The following is a 6066-nucleotide window of genomic DNA, read 5'->3' on the forward strand; positions in this document are numbered from 1 at the left end:
CCTTCCTTCCTTCCTCCCTCCCTCCCTTCCTTCCTTGTTTATTTTTACTTAAAGAATTTATTCTCTAAATAATTTGGGAAAACAAGATATTGTATGCATTCTTCAAGTCTCTATGTAATAGCAGCATTAGAGTTCTTTATGATTTTTTAAGTCATGCATTATTTTTAAAGATCCATTTAAAAACAGGAAAAAGCTTGAACTGGAGTGAGGGATCCGTTTTGATCTGTAGAGGGAACATTGTCTCCATTAAGCACTGAGCACAGTGTAGCTTTCTAAGTAAGGTGCAATTTGTTACATAGTAACTAGGAAAAGGGATAAGCTTCTCTCCTGCATTGTAACCATACTTTCTACAGCATGGCAAATTATATCTAGAACTCCTCTTATAGCCTTTTCCATCCTTAGCATTAGGCTGACTTACAATTTTTAAGCACTAGGAACACGCTGTATTTATAATTTAAGATTATTACAGCTAAGCCAACTAAAATATATATATATAGTTATATACATATAACTGTATATATATATATATAGTTTTATGTGGGGTGCATGTGTGTGTGGAGTGTGTGTGTGTTTGTGTGTGTGTGTGTATATATATATAAAATGAATGAACCTATAGGCTTACATGATATTATGTATCAAACATTTTTTCAGTGACTCTCCTGTAAGCTTGAGGCACAGAGTAAAATCCTGAGTAATTACATAAACAACCACACAATCAAACCAGCGATTACTCCCACCTCTGGTTAAAAATGAGAAAAGATCATTAAAGTAAGTCAAGGCCACAAAAGACTTCTTATAGAGGTATGAAAGCATTTTGACTACCTGAGAAAGATAAGTTGAGGCTAAAAGCATATCTCTTTTACCAACATGGGAGTCAATCACATTCAATAGTATAAAAAGCTGCTACATGTAGAATTATATTTGCTTTTCAAGACACCGCTATGTGATAAGCCCACAGGTGGTATTATTCACATGCTCAAGTAAAGGAAACTAAGATAAATAAATGGAAAGGCCACAAAATTTGGAACGGGTTTCCTGACATAAGAGTCACTATTTTTTCATTACATTATCACATTCTCATCTTTCTGTTTCAGAGTGACAACCATACTAACTACACAATGCTGAAACATGATGGAGTGGGATTCTCAGTAGCCCTTGGGTAGGCTGTGAGAATTAAAGCAAGTCAACACATGAAGAGCACTTAGAATAACGCCTGCCAGTTATGTGCCTGTGTGTGGATTAAAATGTTTATGTATGTCTGTATATATAAATATGTGTATCAGTTTGTAATATATACTTACATATTTGAACACATATGCACATGCCTGCACATATGCATAGATTTATATTCTAATGCTCACGCACAACTTGAAAAGAGATAAGCAAATAATAATCAGCATAACCAGGTTAGCTATTCAAGCAGAACACCTGTACCAGACCTCTAATCCTAAAGATTAAAATAAAAGAATTAAATTTTTTCAGTTTCTTTATTCACTAGGCCTGGAGAATACAGGTTTCTAAAACGTTCTAAGTTCCATATCTAAAGTGGGAAAAGCAGAGGTTGCCTTAGGAATATGATTCATGAAGCAGAGGCAAAGAGCTCCGCGGCTGCTGCCCAGCCAGGTTACAAAGCTAGAAGGCAATCATTCAGGCCCACCAGCCTGAGGCATATGTTACTGCCTCAACGTTCTGGGCCTTCTGTCAAATAAAATGCATTTGGAGGAAGAAAAGGGAGTGAGAAGGCCCACCTTCTTACCCCAATCCCAGTTTAGCTCTTGGGCAGGCTAAATTTTCTACACCCCTTTGAGGTCATATTTCACCTTCGGGAAAAAAATGAAATTTCCAAGCTGGGAGAAACTGTTCAGGAGGCAGCTGTGTGTGTGTGTGTGTGTGTGTGTGTGTGTGTGTTGCGGGGGACAGTGTATGTGTGGTCTGGTGTGTGTGGTTGTGTGTGTCTGTGTGTAGTGTGTGGTGTGTGTATGTACTGTGTGTGCTGTGTGTGTGGCATGTGTCTATGTGTGTGGTGTGTGTGTATGTGTGGTGTGTATGTGTGGTGTGTATGTGTGGTGTGTTGTGTGTGTACGTGTGATGTGATGTGTGGTGTGTGTGGTGCGTGTGTGGTGTGTGTATGTGGTGTGTGTATATGTGTGTGGCATGGTGTGTATGTGTGGTGGTGTGGTGTGTGTGGTATGTGTGGTGTGTGTATATGTGTGGTGTGGTGTGGTGTGTGTAGTATGTGTGGTGTGTATATGTGGTGAGTGTGGGGTGTGTGGTGTGGGGTGTGTGGTATGGTGTGGTATGTGTGGTGTGTGCATGTGGTGTGTGTGTGGTGTGGGTATGTGATGTGTGTGTGGTGTGTGTGTGTGGTGTGTGTGTGGTGTGTGTGTGGTGTGTGTGTGGTGTGGAGTGTGTGGTGTGTGGAATGTGTGCGTGGTGTGTGTATATGTGGTGTGTGTGGTATATGTGGTGTGTGTGGTGTGGAGTGCGTGTGGCGTGTGGAGTGTGTGGGTGGTGTATGTGGTGTGTTTGTGTGGGTGTGTGGTCAGTGTGTGGTGTGTGGTGTGTGTGGTGTGTGGAGTGTGTGTGTGCATTTGAGGGCGGGAGAGCGTTGGCGCCTGCCCATCTCTTTCAATCCCTGAGTGCTGGGGTCATCCTAGTGCCCAGCTAATTGACAGCGCAGCAGTGCATTCTCCCTCTGGACTGGTACCGCCACCTTAGCAGTCAGTTGCCTAGTGGATGGTGAAGAGTCACCAAAGGAACTTTTTTCCAGAAAGTTCCTTTGGTGACGAAAAGCTCCAGAGGCGCTTGAGAAACGGAAAAGTGTGGAGGTGAGGAGGAGCTGAGGGAAGCTACCATAGAATGAGCAGAATTGATTCCAGGACACGGGATTGGGCAAAGGGAGAAGAAAAGAGAAAATTTAACACCTGCCTGAGGATGCTCGTGGCACTCCAAGCCTCCGCGGCGCTCCGCGTCCTGGCTGCATCTCCCTTCTGGCCCCAGCGCTTGAGTGGCGCACGCTGTCCTGCACCTGAGCAGGCTGCACCGCCCTAGAAGCGGGGAGGAAAGTCCAGGCCGACTGGCGACGGAGAGAGATGGCAAGCGCCGGACCGCGCGGAGAGGCTGCCTCGGAGATCCTGCCCTCGAAATAGGAGCGGAGGAGGAGAACTGCATTTCCCAGCCCTTTTCTGAGTGTGACTGGCCCTGGGTGTTCAAGGGGTCCCCGTTCAGGGTCATGTTCCCTGGGCAGGGCGCCTAAGAAAACAAAGAACAGGCAGCGCGGGGCAGGGGCTGGGAGACCGGCAGTGAGGACCCCAGGAGAGAGACCCCCCTCTCCTACACCGCACACCCGTGCTTACAACTAGCCCGCGCACGACTGCGGCTGCAATACGCGGGGCTTTGGGCGTCGACGGCCGCAGAGCTTATGAGTGGGCCTCTGGGACCTTGGGAACTTCCCCGAAGAGCGTCCGGTTTCCATTTTGGTTCACCTGGGCCTGGAAAGAGGCATGTGTGCGTCCCTTCCCGGGCCTTCCGGTTTCCACATGCCTGTGGGCGTAAGCTGTACCCTGCAAGCACATCCTGGGAAGTACAGGTGGCCCCCACTCACAAAGGCCTCGGAGAAGTAGAGAGGTAAATGAGGCCAGGGAGTCGGAATCTTCTGGGCAGACATGCCTGGAGTTCTGTAGCCCCAAGCGCAGGGTCAATCTGGACATTCTTCCACTGATTGGGATGCAACAAATGCTGGTGCAGCAACCGCTTGGCTTTCAATTTCCCGTCTTTAGGACCTACGGTTCCGGCACTGGAAGCCTGGCCACCTCCCTGGACGTCGTGGGACCAACTTGGCTTGATGTTTGCATGACCCTGTGACCTCATTTCCTCCTCAGCTGTGAGTGACCTCAACTACTTTGGCAGACGGATGAAGTTATAAAATCCTAGAAACTCCCCTCTGAGAAGGTTCAGACACAGGAGAAGGTTATGATATACTTCTGAAACTTGAAAATGCAGCATTAAAATAAAACATTTCTGAGTTTGCCTTGGCTGAAGGCAAAAGTAGCTTTGGGCACCTTTCCTCTACTACTTCCCGCCAAAATGGTCTTGTGGACAGATTGAACAACATAGCTACCCAGCCCGAAACTGTCTGCCACTAACACACCTACCTGGATCGCCTGGGCAGTAGCTCAGCCAAGGCTCGGCTTTCTTCCCGATCCTATGATTAAGTTAATGACCGTACAAAAGAAAACACAGGGGAGGCTCACCAAGTGTCTACTCGTGGCAAAGCGTCTATATGTACTCTTTAGAAAATATGATTCCAGCCTATAACGAAGTCAATATCAAAAAGCAATATTTACCTTGTTCTAGACCTCATTTCATCCCTGTCTGAATCCTCAGTGGAAAGTAAAGCTGCTTTCCTGAAAAGGAGATTCCAGAAGGATCAGATAGAAAGGAAAAGGGCATTCAAGATTTTTTTTTGAAAGGCCTAGGATAAGCTGTGTTTGTTTGCTTGTTTGTTTGTTTTTGAGAGATTTTTGCTCCAGAGATCTAGTGTCCCAGACATGGACAATTTAGTCGGCCTATCAGGCATTGTGATTATGCAATTTGCCTCCAAATTTGACTTCAATTTGCTTCCTCACGTCAAATTTCCTTCACAATCCTGACCTTTCTCTAGAAAGACCTCTTTGTGTTCAATTGGAGCCTGATTAACTCATCAGGAAAAAAAAATATTTCCCAGTGCTAGAAGTACTTTAAAAAATAGTAGAACCTGCTTTGCTTATTTTACAGATGAGAAAACCAAGCTGCAAGTAATTCAAATTATGTCAACAAAGATGCAGTGTCACACTAGTTGTGAATAGCAGAGGTAGAATTAGAATTTTAGACAGTTTGCTGGGGTTTAGTGTTTCAGATCATCCAAATGTTGCCTAGGAAAACTGAGAGCAGGCCTCAAAGAAATGTAGCAAATATATATATATATATTTGGATGATCTTAAAGAACCACACCTGCTTTTTTAGCAATCTAGGTCACATTCCCAATAGGTACATCATTTTGCTCTATACCTACTCTTAACCTGCTCCCTGCCCTAATCATAACTTGCTTTGTAGAGGTCCTAAAATAATGAAGGCTTTAATATCCTGTTAGGGAAAACCATTGCAAAGCCTGTAATGAGACCTTATATACACTTCCCATGTCAGACCTTTTCACAGGCATCCACCTTCATATACAGGGGAGAGTCTTCAGGATGTGAAGAAAGGAGAAAAAAAATGAGACAACTCATGTGATAGCTAAACCAGTGCAGTGCCTGTTTCCAGAGTGACTATGAAGATGCCTGTGGATTAAGTGCATGCTATCCTAAGGCCTAAAGAATTATCGTTCATTTGGTTTTATGTCTAATGGTTACTGGTCATATCACATACACCTAGACTTTCTACACTCAATATTTAATTAGTTATCAGTATGTAAAGAGTACAGAAGTACTTTTCATAAAGGGAAGAGTAGAAAGAGGAGGGCAATCGTCGGGTTTTTCTGCATTGTAATGTTTCAGGACACGTTTTTTGCAGAGGCTATGCAGTTGTCCATGACTTTAGAAGGAAAGATGGGCCTTGCAATACATAGACCATGATCAAACCACGGTCATTCCACCTTGGTTTTTAGGGAAACTCCCCACAGGATCTCTAAATAGCTTATGACAGAACGCCATTGTAATGACATTAGAGTACAAGATACCCTTCTATTTAGCCATCACTAGTAGAACCTAAAGTGGGCTTTTCATCTGGTCTCACAGATCCCAGCCTGAACATTGTTTGTCTCAGACCATTTGTGAAGATGCTAATTATCCTGCTGCTGAAAAGAATGCTGGTGTCCCAGTGACAGGTTAGCTGCATGGCAGGCATCTTTGTCTAAATGATTTGTCTTTGATCAAGATGCACAACACTTTCCAGCTAATATTTTCGAAGTGATAATAAAAACTTATCTTCTTTTAGGCTCAAAATTGGCTTAGAGTACATAAATGCAAATGGTGCCAGGTTTATCATTCTCTCTTATGCTGTTTCTTCCCTTCTTTTCAGGAACTCAGT

Source organism: Pan troglodytes, chromosome 3 (genome assembly GCF_028858775.2).
Source record: "Pan troglodytes isolate AG18354 chromosome 3, NHGRI_mPanTro3-v2.0_pri, whole genome shotgun sequence".
Lineage (NCBI taxonomy): Eukaryota > Metazoa > Chordata > Mammalia > Primates > Hominidae > Pan > Pan troglodytes.